The sequence below is a fragment of the Quercus robur genome, chromosome 10, assembly GCF_932294415.1.
Source record: "Quercus robur chromosome 10, dhQueRobu3.1, whole genome shotgun sequence".
NCBI classification, from domain to species: Eukaryota; Viridiplantae; Streptophyta; class Magnoliopsida; order Fagales; family Fagaceae; genus Quercus; species Quercus robur.
In genome coordinates this window covers 51,703,910-51,729,998 of record NC_065543.1, presented here as the reverse complement: position 1 = coordinate 51,729,998, position 26,089 = coordinate 51,703,910, and the positions used below count along the sequence as shown (strand labels likewise).

At 32.1% G+C, this 26,089-nt stretch overlaps 1 protein-coding gene and 1 long non-coding RNA gene across 2 annotated transcripts in view; one reads left to right on the top strand and one right to left on the bottom strand.

The window, feature by feature from the left end:
• Nucleotides 1-26,089, bottom strand: part of LOC126702738 (disease resistance protein RUN1-like) — a 118,655-nt gene that overhangs the window by 33,291 nt on the left and 59,275 nt on the right. The gene's annotated exons all lie outside the window — the stretch shown is intronic.
• On the top strand, nt 18,073-19,367 carry LOC126702742 (uncharacterized). The gene is made up of 2 exons (XR_007647827.1): nt 18,073-18,275; nt 18,876-19,367. It is a non-coding gene; the product is annotated as an uncharacterized LOC126702742 (long non-coding RNA).

The following is a 26,089-nucleotide window of genomic DNA, read 5'->3' as shown; positions in this document are numbered from 1 at the left end:
TTACTAAAGGTTATAATTGTAAATTTTTCATACCCTAAAACCCTACTATTTAAACAAACATATTAATATTAGCATATTTTATTCTATCCAATGTGATTCTTTGTCTTTATTTTATTATGTGTTATACTATGATATTTTTATTTATTTATTTATTTTTAATGATTGTCTTGTTAAACACTTGGATATATTATTCAATTTTTTCTAAAAATTGATTTGATTTGATGGGATAAATTTAGTTGTAATTTCAAGTATATTTTTATTAATGAAATAGGTTTCATTAAAAAAATTGTACTAGTTGTAGGGCAAATTAACAAAAAGTAGAGTTTTACGGGGTGGGGTGGGGCAGGGCTTCGTGGGGCCCCAAGGGGCAAGGATGGGATGAGAAAGTATTCCCCGTCATGCGGAGCGGGGCGGGGATGGGGCAAGACAAAACCATGCGGAGCGGGGACAAAGACCCCATCCTTTGGCTCCGCCCCGCCCCATTGCCATCCCTATACATCACAACTAAGGGTTGGACATTGGACAAGGGGTAGGAAAAGAAAAGGGAAAACAAATATCTTCAAAGGCTGCTACCTTCGCATTAAATGCCTATCAACCAACTCTCTGACCGTATTAATGTGGAAGTGATGTCTGAACAGTGATCAAGTAGCCTTACAGCTACTGGTTGATGGTTCTGGGAGTTGTTGGATGGGACAGGAAGGAGTTCCCCGAATCTAACCTACACGTGTGTGGTAGGGATGATACCAAGATTGTAGTATATAACATAGGAAGATGTACCAAAAAAGGGGATCGGAAAAAATCAAGTAATTTGAGAAGAAGACTGTGAACTCTTGTACAATCTTATTGTTCAACAAGATAATATAATATAAACACCTCAAGTTACTCCGAGGACAGATTTTCTCATCCCACTTGTGTTTAACAGTCCTAAATTATCAAATTTAATCGTTTTTCTTCTGGAATAGATCTAGTTCTTTCATCCACGCTCTACAAATTTATTATTTGGGCCGCTTGGGCTAGAACCCAATCCTATTTTGGGTCCAGTCCAATTTCAGTCCTTACAGTAGGCATCAACACAAACCAATATCAATGACTTCCCGTACATGCCCAAACTTGTAATGGTATATATATGCACACCTACACCATTAACATAACATTGATGCACTCTAGATTTTAGAAAAAGTCAATTAAAAAATATGTTGGTGAGATAAACACATTGGCTAGCTTCATGAATAATTAATATAACATATAGAGACACTTTAATCCAAAAGGCCTAAGCCTAATGGGTATGTGCTCAATTATGTTATATTAACCACTCATTTTTCTCATCATTATTCAATGTGAGACTTCACTCATAGGTGTAACCCAACAAAATATGCAAGAGTCATTTGTATAAACTATTTACCTCCTTTTTTGTGTAGCGGATACTTGACAAAACAGAAAGTACAATAACCTACCTATAATACTCAAACTTTTCTTGTTGCCTAGGTTTATGGAGATAAGTTCAAATAGAAATTTGATCTTATATTTCTATATTTGAAATATGGAAAGTTGACAACTCTTAATAAGCATATGAATTGTAAAACCCAATAAACAAATGAAAAGGAGAAGGAAAATTTAGTTTATCAAATATCAACATATGGTATCATTGAGTATTCGAGTGTGTTGAACCTCATACAAACATGGGAATGATGTAAAAATCATGACTTAACCATAAATTACTTGTTGTAGGTACTTTATCTGTATGACTACTATAGAGCATATATGGCATGAGTTAATGCATGTTCTATGAGTGTAGGTGCATCTAGTGTAATAATATATGCAAACTATGTCCCAGCTTGATGTACCATTGACGGTATAGAATCCAAAAGTGAAACACTTTGTCCTTTCAATTAGCAAAAAGTAGGATATAGTGTGGATTGAAACACATTGATAATAACATCTGCATTAACCCATTAAGCTTAATGACATCAATAATCCTTTGACAATATGCTAGTTCACTAGAAATCCTAATTATCCAAAATCTGAGCTTTTGGAAATTGGAACTATAATTTAAACAATTAACATGTTACACAATTACCCATGTAAACTTATAGATAGGGTAGGTTACAATGCCATTGCAACCCTATTTTTGTCAAATGAAAGTTATATTGCCTATTGTTAGGGTCATATTTTATTGTAATTGGCTAATTCTTTGACAAGATGCACTTTACTTGTAATTAGGTTGATCTAAGATGGATTTAGTACTTCAAGAAACATGTTGTTCAAATCAAGTATTAAAGACATGAAGATTGGTCCAAGAAACAAGTGAAGAAAAAATGTTCATTAAGTCTCGACAAATAGCTTGACAGATGCCATTTATTGAGACTTAATGTGAAGCTTGATAGATAGCTTGACAGCAGCTCAATCTATCGAGAACTTCGATTTTAGAATTTCCAGATCTAAAATTCAGCCCAGTCTTGTGCATTTGTGTAGGGTTTCTTTTCTCACAACCCTAGACATATATAAGGCTTATTTTAAAAGCTATCACACATGAATACAGAGACCAAGAGACTTATTTTCTCTGTGTGAAGTTACTGCATTTGTATGCCATAGGATTTTGTAACTGAGTGCTTCTAAATCTTCATTGTTGATGAAGTGAAGAACTTTGCAACCAACAACATTTGTTCAAGTTGCTGGAGTTAGTCATGTACTTGGGATTCGTGCAACGGGTTAGTCACAAATTAGAGGTTTGTGCATCAAAGGGAAAGAAGGCTACTACAAGATCAAGTCCAATTGGGTACAACAATCTCAAATAGATAGCATAACAAATATGTCTATGGCAAAAGGATTGATAATATAATTGCAATGCACAGGGTTATGCTTTTAGATAATGACTTATCGCATGGCATATAAATTGTGTCAAAGTTCACGTGGAGCATTTAGTATTGAAGAGTTGGAGATTTTCAGTTGCATCAATCCTTATACTATCCTCAATTACATATCTCCATCAAGTATACTTGATCTATTAAAATTTTTGCTACATGTGGATAAATTTATCAGGGAAACAAATTATTTGGTTATTTGAACATTTCACCTCCATCATTGTTTGCTAGTTAATGATTTAATAAAGTTGGAGATGCCATTTTAGTTAATCCAAGGTTTGTACTTGCATATAAAAAAATGTCATCTTAGGATTGGCATGATGTCACACAAGTTATTGATACCTTCACTGCCAACGATCTAGACATGTACCTTGATGTGGTAAACGAGGATATCTCAACACTAGAAGCTTTTAATTCTGATACCCCAGCCAATGAAGGTTCCACTTAGGCCATAAGCACAGGCCTTGACCTCCTGAATCAAATTTTGGAGAGACAATACTACTACAACATAGGGGTACAAATCAGATTTGTCATAAAGAAATTGAAGAAATGTTTAGAAATAAATTACTTGATAAAGTAGAACACCCAGTAGCAGAATTTGAGATAATGCAAAAAAGATATGGGAACTTTGAGATGCGAACATATTCAAATTGTACAAAATGAAAAATCAATAAAATAATTATTTGTCATATGAAAAAGACTTAAAACAACACAGAGTACTGATTAATTTTGTAAAAAGCTTAACAAACTGCACATAAGCAAAAAAATTATTATATGTCTACACATAAAAAAAAAAAAAATAAAAAAAAAAAAAAGATTCTTCACACAATGCAATAGGGAAATGTCAAAATTGAAGACATTTCACCTATTGAAATGTCTTCAATTTTTATTTATTTATTATTGACGCAGTCTAATCTCTAGTGAGTCATGAAACACTATATAAAAGCTCTTGAAATGAATTTTTTTGGAGAGAACACAACAACAACACGGGTCTAAATCATATTCGCCATAAAACAATTTAAAAAAGGTTTAGAAATACGAGAATCACATAATAAAGGAAAAGGTAGAAAATACAAGAACCAACATTTGAGATAATGCAGAAAAAATAATGGAACTCTGAGATGCAAACCTATTCAAATTGTACAAAATGAACAATCAATAAAATAATTATTTGTCAAATAAAAAATACTTAAAACAACACATAGAGTATCTATTAATGATGTAAAAAAGCTTACCAAACTGCACACAAGCAAAAAATTTATGATATGGTTTCATGTAAGAAAATAAGCCTTCACACAATGTGCACATTGGAAGAAGAGACACTGAACACGCTTAATGAAATATCTTTAGAATTTTTTTTGGGTTAAAGCAGCCTAATGGGTCATGAAGCAATAGATGAAAACTCTTTAAAAGAAAAAAAAAATGGAGAGAAAATATTATACTAAAATGAAAGGCTTTGCATTTATAAAGGAGCAAAATGGTCTCCATATCCAAAGGACTTTCTGATTAACATGAAAAAGAACTACATGGTAGCTATTATAGCAAATACAGTTGCCTCTATATTTGCCATACCCTGGACTTCCCAGATTATTGATGTAATGTTTTGGGACAGATATGAATAGGCTTATAACACAACATTTTTCTTATTTACACTGTCAGACATCTAAAAGAAATTTCCTTGCTCATGATAGTAAAGGACCTCCTTTTTATATGAATGCACCATGACGTCTTAATTTTTCCAGAATTGCCTTGTGAGACATTATGCCCCTGTTGATACTCAAGATTCATATTAGTTTCTACAAATCTTAGCCTAGAAGACTTGATATCTTTGCATAAGTTTTTTCTAATTTATTCAAACAAAATTAAGAAATCCCAGGTTTATATATCAGCTATTAAATTTGCTGGATCCTACTTCTATCCACACTAAGAGAAGCTGACGGACCATTATAATTATAATTACACATAAAACAGTGAAGTACTAGCAACAAGGTACATCATCATGTACCCAAAATGTAGATACATAAATTATTTATAAGATAAGTAGATGGCATCAATTACTTGCATACTGGAGACACTTCCTAATAGCCAACTTTGTAATAGCTGCAATATCCCGTTGCCATTAATGCTCAAGCTGCCAGCAGCTAACGGAACATATCAGATTAGCTGGCCCCTGAGGCCATTAAACTAAATAAGAATCTGCAACAACGTATATACAAATGGCACACAAGACACACACAAGCAGAGAAAAGAGAATAAACAAGAAGAAATCAACCAATTGGACAACGTAAGTATGTTGAGCTAACCCATGTTTATAACTTGTCAGCAGAGAAGGCATCTACTTAAGTACTTGGAGAAAATAATCCACTAATCTTGCTTACTTGAGAAGGCTGAGTCCAAGTAGTTATTATGATATCTTCCCAAGAAAATTAGCTATTGGTAAGGCTGGGGGGCAATAACAGGGAGAACATTCAATAAACTGAACAAAATCATGGGTAGAATCAGCAAAAAGTATTCAATGCAACCAATCACAAATGAAAAGGAAAAAAGAAAAAAAAAGGCCAATACCCCATTTCCCACCCAAAAAAAAAAAGCAAAAACCTTGTAATGCATAAAGTCAATTTACAATAAATTACAAGTATATACTAAAAGGGAATCTAAAATTTAACCATATGATGAAAAAATTTGACACCATTACAACAAAGAAAAGATAAATTACTGAATCTATTGCAAAATAAGACATGCTTCTCATCATGTCTAAGTTGGCTATGGTATATATTATAAAAAGTAACGATTATAGAATATTAAGCACCCAAAATCAAGATCTTTATTTGTTTATAATTCATTATCCTACAGATTACTTGGCTACACTAAATAAACTGCACCACAAATGCATATTAGGCAAACTATAGAGACACCCAAAGGTCTTTCTTCAAAATTCAATTTTAAGCCTAATAATAATATCTTCAACTTTTTCTTCTATTCATATGGCTTTAACAGAAGCATTACACCTCCTCTCACCTTGAAATTCCACTCCTATTTTTTAACCGAGTATTAGCTTTCCCCAACTGGAAAAATATAAGTCATAATAAAACTAATTGGCACAGAGTAACTATACAGAACGATATTAACTGAAGGAGCTCAATGAAAGAGTATTCAAATCCCATAACATTTGGTTTCCCTACCTCATTAAGGTATAACACTCAACCAATTAAAAAAGAATGTACATTAAAAAAAAAAAACTAATCTAAAGTAACTAATTTTATTCATTCATTCAGATTTCGTATGCATTAATGTCCTTTAAAATTGGATTTTAACCCAATCACATGAATGAACCAATTAATTTAGAGGGAGAAGGATCTTAAATGTAACAATAGTACCTTGACATGTTACTTTCTTGTTGAATCAAGAATCTTCCATAGTATAGCTGACATGTTTCTTTGTTTTGGCCCATTTTGCAAGGCTATGGCCTACATTATTACACAACATCTTGCCACAGAGGCAAAGCTAATGTTTACCCATTGATCATGTGGCCTAGTCCAAACACTTCCCCGGCTATGCTCTTCAGTTACCCATGAAATATAAGGAAGAAAATCTCAAATAAGCCCAAGGACCACACAAAACATACGGAACAAAAATCAACCAAACACAACGAATTCCAACAAACATTAATTTTGAATAAGCCCAAAACACATAAACCCTTATAAGATATATTCTAACTATAAATTGTAAGTTTTATTTTAATATTACAACTTACAATATAATAATAATCATTAGCTTTTGTATGATTTTTGTGTGAGAATCAGAGATTGAAAGAACCAAAAACCTAAAATACTCTCATATATGTTGTTGTATATATAGGTATATACAAGGATAGGTTGTAATAATGATCTAAGTTTGAAAAGTATTTCATTTGTGTAAAATGATAAAGTGAATATTCAATTTCTAGAATTTTCTAAGTGAAAATTTGAAATTCAGGTTTTTCAATTGGTCGAAACTTTTGCTCGATCGATCGAAGTGATAAGGAAAATAATCATGGAGCTTCTGCCTTACTTTATCGATATTCGATTCATATTCGATTGATCAAAAAGAATTTTCAACTGATACTCAATTCCTCTCAATCGATCGAGACACATGAAAATTGAATTTATGCAGAATTTTCTAGTTACTATTCTGAATGTTTGAAAAGGTTTGAGCCTTGTGAACAATTTTATAAAATATTGTAACTCTTTATTGGTACCTTTTGAAGGATTATAACCATATCTATATATATCTAAAAGTTGAAGCGTAACATTTATTATTGCTACACTCCTGTTGAGCCACCTCATCGCAACGTCATTAAACACATAATTATTCTTTTTCATATGTGTTTTTTACCTTTAATTTTTTTACAATATTAAATATATAAATATATTGGCTTTATAAATTCATCTTAGGTGGTTTTAACTTTACATATTCATCTCCTTTAATTTTGATATTCTAATCTATATAATAAATCAATGAAAATCAAACAAAAGTATTGTCTATATATATTCATCTCAGGCGGTTTTAACTTCACATATTATTTTGCCCCTTCATCTTCCTTTTTTTTTTACTCTTCTCATTCCCATCATTTTACTATAAACTTGCCACTCACTCAGATTCTATGCATATTTTTCTCATACAAAAAATGTTATTTCTCTCTCTCAATTTTTTTCATTTTTTGTTGAATTTTTTTATTTTCCTTGTATCTCTGCCTTTAGATTGATGGATATTTGTTTTTTCTTTTTAATTCTACTTTTTAAAAATTTTCTATAAAAAAATATGCACTGCCCATAGGAGGATCTCATACTAGGTGTTCATTCCCTTATTGTCCTATTATTAACTAATTCATATGTGTTCCTTGATGCAAGTATTTTTTTTTTATCATTTTATTTACAACACTAAATACTTTTAATGAATGGTGTTTAATGTTGATTTGAATTGGAGAAAATTATATTATAATATGTCATATTTTGGATTGTTGTTAGATTTTAGTTTATTAGGAAAAAAAAGGATAATCTGGACAAGCTGATGAAGAACAGTTAGTGTAGTTGAAGACAATGGTCTTTGTGTAATTTCTTTTCACTATTTGTAAATATTAAGTTTAATATATTAGTGGCAAATTGTTTTGTCTTTATTATATGATGTTCTTAGATGCTTAAGTAATTATTTTAAGCGTTTATGAATATTTTATACTGTTTTTCATCTTCTTGATTTCATTAGTGTGTTCTTTGAGATTTTTAAGAAAACAAATTCTATTTTGTGTTTAAAATTATTTATTTATCTATTCATTTTTCATATCTTGGATTAGATGTTAGATTAGATTATGACAACATTAACACAATACTTCTTTTTTTCAAAAAAACTTCTCTACTTTTTCCCCTTGGGAATTGTACTCTTGGTTTTTTATTTATTTATTTTATTTATTATTTTTTTTAAGGAAAAAGAGTTGTACTCTTTTATTTTTATTTTTATTTTTTTAAATTTTAGTTTTGTTGAGTTTTATTAATTTTTTAGATAAGTTTCTTGGTAATTTTGATTGTATGGTAGAAAATTTCTATTTTGAGAAAGTTTGTTTAAAATTAAAACAAATTTTTCAGATTTTATATAATTTTTAATGATACACAAAATATTATAAATAACTTTCATTAAAAAATTAATATTTTCACTAACTTACTTTTTGAATTCTTGAAAAAAAATTGTATTGTTTTGATTTGGTACGACAAAAATAATATATATATATATATATATATATATATATATATTACATTTGTGAATGTCCCTACAATAAATTAAAATATAATTATAAATTACATTACTATTTATTAAATTAGTCCAAAATGAAATAATAAATAAATTTAATAAGACCGTCCTAAAATAATTATCATGCGCAACCCGCGGGGTTTGTGACTAGTGGGTATAAAAAGTGGTTCATGTTCATTTGATAACTAATTTTTTTTCTCTCCCTCAAATAGTTTCTAAGAAACACAAGAAATCTTGTGGATATTCTCCAAAATTGTTATTTGTAAAACATAATAATAAACTTGGTTGTATATCCTTGGGACAAATTTGTGGTAACCCTTTAGCAACTTGTACATGGGGATAAATATTGTCTAAGGATAATATTCAATTATGCATCCAAGTCAATCATAATTCCTATTTACTTGTTATGTACATTTTGTTCTTTCATTATTACTCCTTGAAATTGAAATCCCCAACATATGTTGCACATATACAATCTGCATTTTTATTTTCTTTATTTTCTAAATCTTTATATTTATCTTTTATATTTATTTTTTAATCTTATTTATCTTGTTTCATTTTTTTTATTCATTGTTATTACTTATTTCTGAGGCAATATTGCAGGACTAAACAAATCGGCCTAACAACAGGTATGCAACGAGGGCCGTGGTAGGACATACTGGACTTGATTGGTCCAATATTGTTTAGCCTTGTGGGCCTCAGAAACCTAGAGACAGTACCGTGGTTCGTGTTCAGAACTGGCTCCAAAGTCCAACCCAAAAGGAACTGTTTGTGGTATAGTTCAAATTTGGATGCCCAACAAACAAGGACGAAATTGCTCTAAGACGAAGGGGCCATGGACTCCCAGAAAGTTTTAAAAACATTGGAGCCCATTTGACAACGTGTTATAAATTTACACCTTTTCAAAATATAGTTTTTTTTATTTTTATTTTTATTTTCATTTTTTACGTACAGTTTTTGCAAACAATCAATTGAGGACTTGATGACATGCAACTTGTTTCATCCACCCACCAAAGAGCTTATAAAAAATTTATAGATGATTGAAAGTGGTACTTTACTTACTATATATAGCAATACCATTTTGTATGGCACGCAATATTTTTTTTTTTTTTTTTAGAGAGTTTCAACTTATGACGTCCACTCCTGATAATAGCTTTTTATTATTAGACCAAGACACCAATCGATTTTTGGTATAGGCAGAGTGCAGAGATTAAACACAAAATCTCTTATTCAACCATTAGAGACTTCACTGGTTGAGCTAACATAGATGTTCTAGGTAAAAATAATTATTATGCTAAAAGATGAGGTTAATTTGAGCATCAATAAGATGACTTTAGAATTGTGCATCATTATTAAGTGTATATTTTTATGTTGCAATGAATTCTCAATTACGTTAATTAAATCATTAGTTTAGCTAATGTATAGTGGAGTTGTTTATTCTTATATAAGCTTTGGATCATTATTAGAGGCACATGAATCTTTTTATAATTAATGATATTTGTTTGTTCGTGACTTTAGAAATCATGAAAAAACTACCATTAAAAACAAGACTTTATTTTTATGAGTATAAATTGTTAAGATTTTAGGTGCTGGCTAAATTTTATGACAAAAGTTTCTTTGTAAGGAAAAAGTTTCTTTGTAATTGTTTTTCAAGATCATTGTAATAATTTGGTGTAAGGGAGGTTGAAGTCTGAAGAAAATTGTTCACTGTGCAAGTTTATCGGTCAAGAAGTGAAGATCAATTGAACGAAATCAAGCATATTCAAAAAGTTGTTGGTTTGAATGTTTCGCCTAACTAACGTTCTCCCAACACTTGATTGAACAAATTTGTTAACGGAAAACAATGCTTTTTTTAGCGTATTAATGCAAATTTGTTAACGGAAAGCATTGCTTTTTTAGTGTGTTAACGGAATACACAATTAGTTTGATATATAAGTAGGTGGATGACTCAAGTTCAGGAATAGCAAAGCAGTAAATTTGTTGTCATGAAACTCAAATTCTGTGGAACGCTGGATGACTGTGGAACGCTCTTTTTCTTCAAATTTTTACGAATGAAAGATGATCAACATTTGTTTATAGCATATAAAATTAGTAAGGTATATAAAAGTAACCAGGTCAAGGTGACTTGAAAATAAGATAAAGCTCACTAACACAGTTTTCAATATAAATTCTTCCAAAGTAGGATATGAAATAAAGGTTCACATGGCTAAAAGCTGAAAGAAAATATACAAAGAAATAAGGCTCACACCAAGCATCTTGTTGACTCTTCCAGAACAGTGGCACTCAAGGGCTAAACATTAACAAGTAGCCATTGAAACATAGAACTCCCTATCTTAGTTTCCCCATCCCTTTTTTCATAAAAAGAATTCAGCAAATCACATAACTGTTTTAATTGGTAAAAATATAGATCATTTGCACAATTCAAATTAAATCCATGACTTCAACATCCCCCCTTGTTTATGAAAGGCAAAGGAGAAGCCATTTGGTACTGAATATCAATTTGAATTAATAGAATACCTTACAATATAACAATACTGCCCATGTGCACCCACCATACTATAATCTATATCTATATATATCTAAAAGCTGAAGCAAAGCATTTGTTGTTGCTACGCTCCTGTTGAGCCACATTAGCGGCCATGTCATACTCCTTTTTTTCCCTTTTTCTTTACCTCAAATTCAACTTGGACTTTCTATTTTCTTTGTTCATTTTAAAGTCCACAACATAACTGTCTTTCTTTGTCTCTCTATTTAGTATTTAGTATTGATTGTGCCTTTTCAGTGTCCTTCCCTGTCCTGATGTTTGCCCTTAAGTTTTTGTTAATAAATCGGATTGAAAGTGTATAACCATAGAGAATTCAAAGTTATGATAGGGAGTTTCAGATGACAGTTACTTTTGAAGGAATTTAGAAAGCCGGTTTGTGTTCATCTCCCATAAGTGCAGTACAAACGTGGTATTGTTCCACTTTCAACTAGTATATTATAATTAGAAGCAGTTTGAGCTCAAGTTCATGGAGAGAAGTGAGTGGAATTGCTTAGGATGAACAACACATAACGTAGGACAAGAGAAGCTTAAAGACAACAGTTGGGATTTTGGAGTGGCATGCCGGAAAAGACTTACAACTTATTGTTCAATTTGTTGTATAAAGCTCCAAACATCATTGTTGTTGTGTTTTTTTTTTTTTTTTTTTTTTTTTTTTTTAAATCTTATCATTTAACCTTTTGCATTTAATTGTAATGCTATGGTTCATGGATTGCAAGTGTTAAAAACTTACCCTGTTTGTGCAAAAAGATTATGTGGAAAATCAAAAGGCTATATCTACTAGGTGTTCGACCAAAGGCCTCTAAGAGATTTGCAGGGTGTGAATAGCTTACCACCATTTGTGTAGTAAGAATGTAAGATTTCCTCTATTTTTTGTTTCTTTCTTTTTAATTTTCCCAAAATATGATGTTTTCATATTGAAATAAATTAGGCATGGAAGATAACGTATTGAAATAAATAAATTGTTCCAATTGAATCACTAATTCACTAGAGAAACAATTATTGCAAGAAGATAAGTTATTCAACCCCACCTTTTTCATGGGCATGGGGCCTTCGTGAATTGGGTTACACATGTTAGTTGATTTGGTTAATAAATGATGGTTTTTATATCTATATAGATATGAACATCTACCTCTAGAATGATTTTTTTTTTTTTTTTTTTTAAATTTGCATCCCTACATATGCAGGGGAAGGGTGTTGACCTACAGCTAGCAATGAAATGAGCCCTACAGACTCTAAGAACCTACCAGAATATTGGAACCATTAGAGATATCTTTCTGGTGTGTCGCTAATGTGGTAAAAACGAACTAGAATAGGAACTATGGCCAAGGATCACTCTGGGTGTGTTTTATTTCCCTTGAACAAAGCTCTTCCAATTAAAATAGAAGCAATGATGGCAGCTGGGTGGGTGATGAGGGAAGTAGCTCAATCGGTAGTCAGGACTAGGAAGTAGCTCAATGTACAAGAGTTGTCTAGGCTTTTGATACAATCTCCCGAATCTCACTTACCTTGCTTTGGTTGTTGAATTCACTCTTTCAATTCTTAGTTTAGAACTATTTCTTTTGTATACATCATTAGGTCAAGTGCAAATATGGCTGACAAAGTGGAGGGTGTTTGGATGGGTTGCCCTCTTTTCTTAGCACATTTGTTTGAACCATTGTACATTGTTGTTTACATAATAAAAATCTATTATTTTCAATAAATTAGGTTTAATATAGTATGTAGTTGGAAGCCTTCACCTCCATGCTTATTAAAAAAAAATATATATGCTACACTTTTGAAAAATGCATCAATTCGGATATTAATAAAAGTAAAATTTTAATTGCTTTGTTGAGTTAATATCATTTTGTAGGAGTTGTGTTTCAAATGATCATTCTTTAATAGTTTTGCAACCATCCTTTCTCATTATATCTTACTGAACTCCAATTCTTCAGCCTTTTATTTTTTCCCCCCTTGAAGTCAATTGATGGGTTGACTTGATTCTTTGTTTTTCTATCAACTTATTCGTTTCTCTTCCTAAATTGGCATGTACAATTTGAAGCTAGAGAGAGCTTTCAGGTGGAACTTAGTCAAGTTTCCTCTTATCCATCCTAATTAAATATTTTATTAATCTATATATATATATAACCGAAGCCTCTGAAACTCCCACAATTTTCCACATTAGCACAATATTTAAATAAAATTATTTTTATTTAGTCCAAACTTAACAAGGAGTAAAAACTCTATCTCTCTAACAAGTCCAACTTAAACTCAAACTCATCATTTTTTTTAAACAAAATTATTTTTGTTTAATCCAAACTTAACAAAGAGTGAAATTCTATCTCTTTTACAAGTCCAACTTAAACTCAAACTCATCATTTTTTTTTTAACAAAATTATTTTTGTTTAGTCCAAACTTAACAAAGAGTGAAACTCTATTTCTCTGACAAGTTCAACTTAAACTCAAATTCATCATTTTTTTTAAACAAAATTATTTTTGTTTAATCCAAACTTAATAAGGAGTGAAACTCTATCTCTCTAACAAGTTCAACTTAAACTCAAACTCAAATGTTGATAATTTTTCTTTAATATTTTTTGGTTTTTCAGAAGTTTTAATATTTGAATTTTTGAATTATTTTTTTCTAGTATCTGAAATTGTCTAACAAATTTTTTATAAGCCATTGCACATTCAAGCAATGGCTTCTTCATCAATTTGTAGTACAAATTGAAATTATACAAAAGCAAATCATGCAATGGCGTAGTTTCTTAATCAATTTAAGATTTTATAAAATTATTTTAGTCTACCTCATAAATAAGTAAGTTTTCGTGCATAGCACGGGTTAGCGACTAGTTTTAATATAATGTTGACAGTGACTAGGTTATGCATTTTGCCCGTTATTATATGATTTAGCTCATTAGCATTGTTTAAATCAGTAAAACTAAAATCTTGAAACTTATATATTAAAATTGAAACTCATATTTTCTCTCAATGTTTGTAGCTATTCTTACTTTATTTATTATGATTTTGCCTTTGTTGTTTTGTGATATAAGGCAATAGGTTATTGATTCAGAGAAAATGAAAAAAAAAAATTCTAAAAATGTTTCCTTTTATTTTTCATTTTTCGAACTATCTAAATTTTATTGAAACAGGTGATTAAATGGTATAAAGATTTTCTAGGCAATTTCACACTTCACAAGAATGAAATCATGTAATGTCTAATTTCTAATATATCAATAGTATTATACATTTAAAAATTAAATTCAATTTGAGTTGGAAACCTTATAAATTCAATGTAGTATGTAAAGGTAAACTTTGATGTGCGGTGTTCTTTGAGGAAGCCCTGGAGTAATCATCCAAGATGCAAGGGGAGCAACAGTAGCAACATTGAGTAAGCATAAGTGTTACGATAAGGATTCAACCACGATGGAGGTAATTAATGGCAGCCATGGAAGCTATAAGGTTGGCTAGAGACATGTGATGATTTCAAGTGATACTTGAAGGGGATGGCAGCTGTAATCAACTTAGTAATATATTCATAAGCTTCAATGGCACATTGGGGACACAATTATAGAGGACATAAAGAGAGAGCTGAGAAGTTTAGGCAGTTGAAGTTAAGTTTTGTTCATGGAACTGCAAGCACAACATCACATTCTTTACCTCTATTTTTATTTCAATTGGTTGATAGGAATTTTTGGTTTAGTCATAGTCCACCATTCTCACAACCTTAACTGCCAATGCTGTATTGAACTCTATTTAACATATATGAAAATTTTCCTTTTCAAAAAAAGAATCAATATTTTTCAAATTCTTTATTTAATTTCCATTTACATTTTTTTTAATTGGTAAATTACAAATCACCTTGCTTTAACAGGAAGGGTAAGTGTCATTTGAGCTAAAGCCTAAAGCTCATTGGCTCATTATATGATTTTTCCCCTTTGTAAATATTATATAATCTTTAATTTTTTCCCTTTGTGAATATTATATAATCTTTATTTTTTTCTCATTGTAAATATTATATAATCTTTAATTTTTTTTTCCATTTGTGAATATTATATAATCTTTATTTTTTTTTTCTCATTGTAAATATTATATAATCTTTATTTTAAACTATGATAAAAGAGAAAGAGGTAACTAGAGAAGTAATTCGAATTGCAAGGGTTGGCCAAATAATAGTTCATAGTTGACAAGAGAAAAACAAAGAGACAAGGAAAATGAGAATCTGACATTAATCTAGATCATTTGGTACAACATCTATTTCTTGGATGTGAGAGTTGCGATAGAGCAAGAAAAATGAGCAATTGCATTTTCTTTAACACATAATTGATTATTTCTAGACTTATGCTTTTTGTGGGATTTTTTTTGGTTGATTGTATTCTTGAAGCAAAAACTTCTCTCATACCAACAAACATTAAATGATGCCGTGTTCAAAAGAATTAAAAAAATTGTTTGTAATTTATGCCAAGACTGTGGACATACATATTGTTTGGGATGAGAATAGGTGATGTCATGTTCATAGGTCAAAAGTTGTCTATAATTTAAACAAACACATGTTGATTGGGATTAGAATCTTTACACAAGTTAAATGCGAGTTTATTGTCTAACAATAAAGAGAGCCCAATAGTTTGCATTGTATATATTGATTAGTTTTTCGCATAGTTCAAATTTTTTAAAAGGGATAAATGTCAATAGATTTATCAAGCAGAAATATTTTGTAAAATTTTATTCTCTTGCATTTGTTTAGTAATTATTAAAATATAAATTGTTACACTTGATGGAAGTCAAAAGTAGGTAAGGCATTATATGTTGCTTCTGGTATCGAAAATAATATTTGGAAATTCTTTGGAATTAGTGAATTTGAATTGAGTGCGTTTATTGGACTTTCTTTGTAATTTAAGGACATCGAGGGTGGTAGAGTGGCTTAATAAAATATTTAATTGGTCTAGGATCACCAGTATACTCTTAAGCTCAACCTCTTTTTAAATCATGTGGTATTCAAATCCTATAAATGTATAATAGCTCATCTGGTATCCACCTTTATTTTTAGTCATATTATTTTTTATTGCGATAATTGGTAATGATCTCTAGGTAGTATGGAGTCTACTTATTTATTTATTTATGTGGATAATTTAAAAAAGAGAAAGTGATACAATGTTTGATGGGGATAGCTCATCATTCTTGGGGATGAGGTTTCTTTCTAGAAATTGATATGTTGTAATTATTTGAAATGGTTTTTTATTGGAACATGCTTGAACCATATCGTTGTGGCTTTTAGATTAATATTGTTTATTTGACTAATAAATTTATACATATTTTCAACAATTATTTTGAATTAGAATTATCAAATTTGATTGGTTTCAAATGATTGTACCAATAAAAGTGAATGTGTATAACTTTTATTCAACAATCTCATACATCGTATGGGTTAACAACTAGTTTGGGATTTAATTACCAAAACATATGGGAAAAGCAATATTAATCAACCCCTATACATTTCTATCAACAAAATCAACCCCTATATATGACATTGAAGTTGTGATCGTGTATATAGCCCCTCAATACATTATTTTTATGGTATAATTATAAAATAACATGTACTCTTGAGTGGCAACAGTAACTTGCTATTCTGGCCGCTGCTAAACACCAATGCCTCCACATCACACACATCAACCTCACACAGCGTCTCCAAAAAAGTGTTTGTACTGCCCAAATCTTTTCTATTCATTATATTTTTAATTTGATTTAATTTGACAACAGTGGCATAAAGCAGCAACAAAAAATTCATGTAGAAAAGTCCGTCAATGCTTGTATTTGGTTATAACGATACAATGTTATCACAGGTAAATCATCTACTTAAAATCATTCTTCATCAAAAACTTCATACTAAGAACCCATATCATATGGATTGAAAATCTATAAACAAAGCCCAAACAATCACGCTATTCAAATTTTATACCGGTGAAGTATGAGCCATTTGCATTGCTCAACTATTTATTCAAAAGAAATTATAAAAGTAAAGGAACTATTCATTAAAAAAACAAAGAAATGGTAAAAACATATTACTTCCTTCCTTGCATGTTGAAAACAAATGAAGAAGAAATGATTAAAGAGTTTTCTTCCTTGCTTGTTGCTAGTTGCTACTAAGGTTTAAAAGCATTTGTGTAACACCACCAACTGAAGAAAGCCAAAAATAATTGGTCTCTCTGCTCAGCCCTACAGAATTGGAATCTTGTAGAAGAAAGCATTTGAGGTATGAGGATCAAGGAACTTTTCTATAGGTCACTTGCTAGAGTTGTGGCACAAAATATTGTGATTCTAGATTTTCTTGAAAAGATATTGATGCACTCCAAAAGTGTTTTTTTTTTTTTTTTTTTCATTATTATACCATCGAAAGAATAATACAACATACCTGCAATAAATATTATGTTATACAAAACCGAGAGTTACTATTATACTTTAGTGATTATGTTAATTATAATAATAGGTTAATAATTATTTGTTTATTTTTTTCTTTTTATGACAATCTTTTAAAATTTGCATTCTATGTTTGTTTTTGATGATGATTCATTCAATTTTTAGTTCGAAGAAATTATTATTTTGCATATGATTTTCGAATTTAATATTGATTTATTTGATGAACCATGATTTTATCTGCTAATTTATTTCCTTAATTAAAAAATTAAGCAAAATAATTCGTTAAATTTTGATAACCGCTAATGGGACTTCCTTGACATGCTCAATCCCCGTAAGTCATGTAATTGGCAATGGGATTTTTTTTTATATGTCAAAAATTATTTGATTTATTTTGTGTCCCTATCAAGCTACTATGAAGATAGTGTTTAACGATATCACAATTAAAGGAAATTATTGGGTACTCCGGCCCAATAAGAAGAAGACAGGCCATTAAAAAACTGATGACATAAGTTTATTGCCATATCACCCCACCACAGCCTGCTCCTTCACGTTTCCTCCCCCTGCAATCCCTTGCCTCCTTATCGTAGATAGACAAATGCTTTGATGAGAAATCCAATTATCCAAATGTTCTAGATCTGAGAGGTATGTTGTTCCTCCAACAAGGATGATATTGCTTGCTCCAAGATTCAAGCAATGAATGGGTGAGTGCACTTTGCCTTTCTGTCAGTCAGATGAAATTCCCAGGTTTTCTTCTCCCATAAAATTATCTGCTATACGTGTTCCACCAATCCCATAAAATTTTATAATTATGTATTATATAATGCTCCATGATTTTATTTTATTTTTTTAATTTTTGTATTTGCTTTTCTTTGATTTCCTTTGATACTCATGTTGATCTCTTTGATGATTATGGTTAGTATTTCATGGAATGATGTGTCATGAATTATTTTTGTACTGGCTATTTTGGAATTCATGGCCAACTGTTTTTACAACTCTGGTTCATTCTGTACTCCAATTGTTTGATAAAATTCCCCAATGTAAAGGCAATGTCATTTTTAAAGAATTTTGGCATAGACCTTTCATGAAACTTGCTTATTACCGTGAGAAAAGCTTAATTTAATCATCAATACTCATTCTTGGATGTGTTGTTGATAGTTCTTAGACATTTTGGAGTTCACTTGTGATGTTTATTAATAACTGTAAATTTCAATTATGCCATTTTGTATAAATCGTGAGATATATATATATATATATATATATATTCATACATTATTTAGTATTGATATTCTATCATCATGCAGTAGAAGTTCAGACTTTAGAGAAGCAAAATGAGCAGAGGTGGAGAGAAAGGTTTCAAAACTACAAAAATCCAGAAGGAAATTTCAATGGATAGCTGAAAAATATGTCTGATGATGCTTTCATTTGTGGAAACAATTATACTTTCTACATTGAAGCCTTGCTGCCTAGCTTTCTTTTAGGAGTCCTTTGTTTTACTTTTTGGTTTTCATCTACCAAAGTGAATTTGTTTTTAGACAGCTTTAGTTTGAAAGAAACTACTATTTGTACTAACAGACTTATTCAAATTTTACTTGGAGCCCATGGAAAGTTACGGTGTCAACAAAAAACTGTCATGATACTTTCTATTATATTTATTCTCTTTGTAATCATTTTGACTTGGAGCCCATTGAAAGTTATGTACTAATTTTATATGCTTACATTCCAATGAAAAGCTTTAATGATCTTGTAATGTATAGGTTTTTTGAACTAAAAGAAAGATGCCCTATCTTAATTTAGTTTCTTTGAATTTGAAAGCATTTAGTGGAAATGCATATTATCACGTGAAATGGTTTAATTTTAGTATTATAACCTTCAAATACATTTAGAAGATTTGTTGAATTCGGTGATTTTTTTCTTCTTTTCAATAATGGTATATAAAGCTTTTTTTTTTTTAATAATGGTATAGAAAGCAAAGGTGAGAATTGCATTGTAGCAATGAAGCTTAAAATTAACCTACGTCAGCTTTTTATTATGGTTAATGGTCTTGTTTCATAGTCATGAACAAGGAAATTGCTATGTTATATAAATTGACAACCACATCCAATGAATTCAATAATAGTGGGCAATAAAAACACAAATTCACATTACATATGTATTTTGAAATTACAAGAATTCAAATCTCATTGTTAAAAAACAATGTTACAAGCTAATTATCAACATAATTACAATGACAAAAATAAAATAAAATAAAATAAAATAACTGGACATATAATAATCTTAATAAGTTAATCTGGTAACTCTTCCTACAAAACTAGGAATTTATTGGCTGAACTCTTATATTAATCCAACACCTCCCTTGGATAAAGGAACCACTCCAACAATAACATTTTATGCTTATCCACGTTGCTAGTCATCTACATCATTTGCTGCAAGCGCCATCCACAAAATTGATGCTATTTATCCTCATCATCATTCTTAGCTAGAATGGAGTACCCCTGTTGCTGCATACAACCACTTGTTTGAATCATAAATCATAATAGAAGCCAACCACTTAGTGCACATAATTGGTCAGGTATGAATCATCCATAGAGTGCTATCAAAATCTCAAAACAAAGAGAAGCTGCACCTCAAAATTATATAACCAAGGAGGCCTTATGACATCAAATGGGTTGCAATAGCGATTTTTTAAAAAAAAAAGTGGGGGGGGGGGGGGGGGGGTTGAAATAGCATTAGAGAGTATAGACTAGTCTCTAGGAATATTGATAGCATAAAACACAATCCAAACAGAAATGACAAAAAGAAAAGTGAAAAATAATCTGTAATTGACATAATATAGAATAATACATTCCATCAACTTATTTCAGCATCACATTAACATGAATACAAAAGCCACAAGAAGTTTAGACTAAATTACAGCTTGTATACCTACCTGCCAGGCTCTTCAAGAATTACTACATTTTTTATTCGGCCAAAAATAAAATAAGGATTCCTGAAATTTGTTTTAGATTAAGATCATCCTAACATGACAACTCCTTTTGATATGTGGAATATCAACTTGCTAATTTCAGTAATAATCACACAAGTACAGAAATGCTTTAAATAAAAAGAAGCTACTAAAGCAATAATAGATTCACTGAAAACCAGCAAATACTTCACTAGTTCACTCAAAGAAACAAAAATTTTTACAATCCAACCAGTGTATGTGTTTATTGGTTTGTCTCAGAAAGTTGGACAAGGTCTGTACCACAAGGGTGCGGGTAATGAGATCTATCTAAATTGTGGTATCAAAACAAAACAGTAACCGCAAGACCCAATAAGGAAAAAAATTGCAAATCAAAATCACATTGCAACCTAAACCCCAAACAGTATATTCAAACACAAAAATATGCAATTCAAATCATTAATAATGATTTTCTTGTAATGTATATATGAAATTTCTACAAATTAAAAAAAAAAAAATTGCACTCACCAATGGGGCCTGTAGCTATGGATTAGATGAGGGAAAAACGCATAGAGAAAGAGTATGGAGAGGTCTCGAGTTGGACCACAAAGTGAGATGTTGTTGTTGAGACTCAGGACTCAGAAAAGAAGCCGGACCACACGGCCTGGGCTAGATCGGTTTTCATTTTAAATAATAACCGAAATGGCATCAGAGAACAAGCCAAACCAAAGGTGGCAATAGCAAGGTGGCCGCACAGTGATTGGCTGCAATTTTAACAGAGATGAGAGAGGGAGAGAGGAATAGAGTGCTTGAGCCACCATTCATGAGAGAGGGATAGACTATAGAGGAACTCGTGGGTTAGGACTTAGGAGATGGAGCTTCTTTTCTTTGTGGACGTTTGACCTTGTGGGTGAAGTGAAGAGGTGAAGGAACAAACCTCAAAAATTTGTTTAAATAAATTTAATTTCAAATTTCAAATGTGCACAGACCTTTACGACGTTAGCAGACGTTAGGAGAGCAACAATTATTATGCTGAGACAAGTTGATGTAAGCCCCTTTAGATTTGGTGGCATGCTATTGGTTGGGACTACACAATAATTTCCCCACAATTAAATGTTTATTTCTTAGAATGAAGTAATGTATTTAATAAAGTTCTTACTTTTCTTCCTCAAAAAAAAAAAAAAAAAAAAGTAAATTGCAAAGTACACCCCTAACGTTTGGGGGTGATTAGATTTTACACTCCAACATTTCAGAACTTTGATTTTACACCCCAACATTTGGTTCCATTAGCAAATCACCCCCCGGTTAGTTTCTATTGTTAACTGCCATGTCATCTTGCTAACGCATTTTTTTTTTTTTTTTTTGGCCAAATAAGCTCAAAATGACACAGTTGCAACGGAAATGAAGTGATGACTTGGCACATGCTAAACGGCACCATTTTGCCCAAAGAGAAAACAAACAAAATCTGCCATGTCAATTTCCTAAAACTAAACCCACGATCCCAGCCCTTAGAGCAATTACATCAGCTTGTGCATAAATTTTTCCATTTTGCACATCTAAAATCTACTTTTTCTATTTTACACACTTATTTTTATAAAACACCCACATCAGTTTGTCTATTCTACACGTTTATTCAAATAAAATATTCATTTCTTTACCCACACAGCCACCGACCCACACCCACAATCCACACCGGTATCACACCGGAATCCACACAACCCACCGGCAGAAAACCAGAAAAACAAACCCAGCAAAATGGATCAAAATGGTATCACACCGGAATCGACGCCTCGCCTTGAGCAAAATGGATCAAATGGTATCACACCGGAATCGACGCCTTGCCTTGAGCAACAAGATCGACGCCTCCGGTGGCGATGGCAAGAACAAGAAACAAGATCGACGCCTCCAAAGGCAAGCGGTGGCGATGGCGATGGCGATGGTGAGAGACATTCAACCCCATTCAACCCGAAACCCACTGATCAAGCCCATTCAACCCGAAAACAACGAGAAACAAAGGAAGAAAGAGCGATCGGCGGCGGCGGAGGCAGCGATGGCGATCGATGGCAGCTAGAGGAAGAAAGATTGATGAGAGGAAGAAAGATTGATCAGATGAGAGGAAGAAAGAAAGAGTTGTGTGCCTGAGAGAGAGAGGGAGCTGAGAGTTAGGTACAGAGAGGAGAGAGAAAAAATGGTTAAAAAATTATATGCACATGCTACAGTACCCGTGCATATTTGCACGGGTACTGTAGCAACTTGCATTTATACACAAGTTTGCACGGGCTGATGTGGGAGTTTTTTTTACTCATATCGTGTAAAATGAGCACCTTTTTCCATTTTGTACAATTTTACATCAATTGATGTAATTGCTCTTAGCTCCCTAACCCACGAACCCAACCCTTGCCTTCCTAACCCTTATGAACCCAAATCACCACATCGGCTCTGCAACCAGCTCTTGCATCGTGAACCCAGACGTGAGTAAGTTCAACGAAGGCTCCAGGTCAGCTCCAAGGCCGCAACAGCGGCGGCGACGGGTATGGCCAAGCCAATAGTTAGGGTATTTCTCTTCTCTATGGCTCTCTTTCTCTCTCTCTTTTTGGATTTTTCTTGCCATTGCTGGATTGGAATTTTGGGTTTTTTATTGGGTTTGCTGGGGCTTTTGTTGTTTGGGTTTGTTGAGGTTTTTGTTCAATTTTTTTTTTGTTTGGGATTTTGTTGCTGGATGCACAGAATGTTTGGGGTTTTTGTTAAATTTTTTGGGTGATGGATTTGTTGCTAGAACTCTCTATGTGTGTGTGTGATTTAAACTCATTTACTTTGCTATTGGAACTTTAAGTGTGTTTATGGTGGAGTTTGTTTCTCTTTATTTTAATTTTTTTGGGTTTTGTAGCACTTTGAGACTATTTTTTCTATGTATTGATTTGGGATCCCATTATGTTTAAAGGATCACTGAGAGAATAGGGGCTAAATTATACTATCTTATATATCTGTATTTGCAGTCAACTTTGAAGTCTATTTTTATTACATATGTAGCTGCATGACATTATTTGATTGTCTTTGTATTGATTGTGACATTCGTATTTGTAGTGACCCAAAAAGGGGGGTCTTGCATTCTATGGAATCCCACATCGCCTAGGAAAGCACATGGGAATGTGTTTATAAGGAATGATCACCCTTCAATGTGTAGAGACCTTTTCCCCAGCGCAACGTGGGGAAGAACAAAACCATGAGGGTTATGGGCCCCAAAGTGGACAATATCTACATAATTGGGGCGGGGCCGTTACAGATGGTATCAGAGCCATGCCCTAGCCGGAAGTGTGGGCCCCACACGCGAGGACGCGTGTGCCCGTAAGGGGGTGGATTGTAGTGACCCAAAAAGGGGAGTCTTGCATTCTATGGAATCTCACATCGCCTAGGGAAGCACATGGGAATGTGTTTATAAGGAATGATCTCCCTTCAATGTGTAGAGGCCTTTTCTCCTGCGCAACCTAGGGAAGTACAAAACCATGTGGGGTATGGGCCCAGAAGCAAAAGCCAGTGCCTATCAAAATGCTGAATCCAAAATTTGAGGAGAAGTAATTTTCTTTCCCTTGCTCTTAACCACATGTTAAAACTTTGTTGCAATAGATAATGTTACTTACAATAACTGGTTGGAACTGAGAATTTGTCATGTCGTCTTGCAGCTTTGTTAAGGGTAGAGATTATGATCCAGATCGTGATTGGCCCGCCGAGGCAAGCCTTGGGTCCAAAAAGAGGGGCAGAGCCCCACTTCCGATTCACGGAATAAGTAAAATAACATTAAAAGTAGTGGTATTTCACTTTCGCCTCCCTCTTATCCTACACCTCTCAAGTCATTTCACAAAGTCGGACTAGAGTCAAGCTCAACAGGGTCTTCTTTCCCCGCTGATTCTGCCAAGCCCATTTTGATTTTGTTGTATAATTATTGTTAACTTAAGAAATTATAAACAAGTTTTTCCCTTCTCATATTGATTTCATTGTATTATAAGCAACGTAAGTGTTGGCTGCTGTCCCTCACGCTCATTGCATATTTTTTAAGTGTACAAATTAGAGCCTTAAAGTGCAGCACCTAAAGCAACGCATCCAGTGATTGCTTTCAAACATCTACTCAGATTATCAAGAAACCCCCCCAATTCCCTATTATTGTCTTCCATCTAAATCAAAATTGAAGAATTATTAGAGGAATCAATGGAAGAGGGATCTTATCCCAAACAAAACATCACACCAAGCTCAATATTTTGTTGCAGCTAGATTGATTTATGTTTAAACAGGCTGAAGCTAGTTGTAAAGCTTTCTTGGTTGATTTTTTCCCTTGACACATGATTAATCATCATGGAACATTCGTCCAAACTCTTCTTCACCCTTTTCGGCTTAATCCTAACTAGTTCAGCATTATAAGCATCCCTTTTCCTCACTGTTTTGATACACATCTCACTTTAAGGTTCAAAAGGAGCATACAGTTAACTGCTCCAAGTCTTTTTCAGCAACACAAGCATTGGTTTCCTGGTATTCTCCTCACAGGCAGCATTTTACACAAACATCTGAATCTTCCAAACCTGTGAGCCTTAACGTAACAATGATGCTAGTGAATCTTCCAACTGCATATCAAAACTCTTAACAGTATCCCTATGCTCACCCAATGAGAAAAATTCTAAAAATGGATCTAAGACCCTAATTTGAATTCTATCCAAAAAATTAAAAAGCAACTTGTAAATCATGTCTGATCAATAATAACATGTTACCCAGTAATTGTGCAAACTGCAAACACAAGAGCCCAATAACTTTTCTTACAATAGAGGCATTTTCCTGAGGTAACAGACAGACAACTAACCATTAATACTACCTGAGGTAAAAGAAAGAACAGTACTGATCAAACCACTGTACATAAGACCTTCCGGTATTCAAAGGTTTGAGCATTAAAAAAAACTAGGATCTGAATCCAAACTAATTATGGATCTAAGCAAATATTACTGAACTAGGATCCATATCATCGCCAAAAAAAGACCTCAAGAAAAAATAATTATATATGCAACCAAACCAGAAAGGAAGGCAAACTAACTTCATATCCATATTATGAAAAGCCAATATAAAATCTAATATAAAAACTAGAAACAAAACATCATTGGCCTCAAAGCCAAGTCCAACATAAAAATAATCAAAAGATTCATTCGTAATTCCAAATATTCAAAAGATGAATGGAAATCTTAAAAATCAAGATAAGTTCATTAACTTCATGAAGCTATAAATATTATACCTTTATTTCTATAGTACAGACTTGTGTAGCAGGAATACGAACAATTTTCTCTGCTTCCTTGTCAAATACCACAAATATTGTGCTATCACTTTCATCCTTGACATGTAATTCTAATCTGTACCTGAAGTTTTTGGCAAATGTGTAAGCTTCTACAATATATATTTTATATGTAATATATTTTAATCTTTTTCATAAACTAGAACTAACCTTATTGTTGGAAAAGAAAATTCTTTCTTGCAACTTTCACACCAAAATGTAGATCCAATTGTTTTAGCCTATTTATGACAATTAGTGCATGAAATATAATG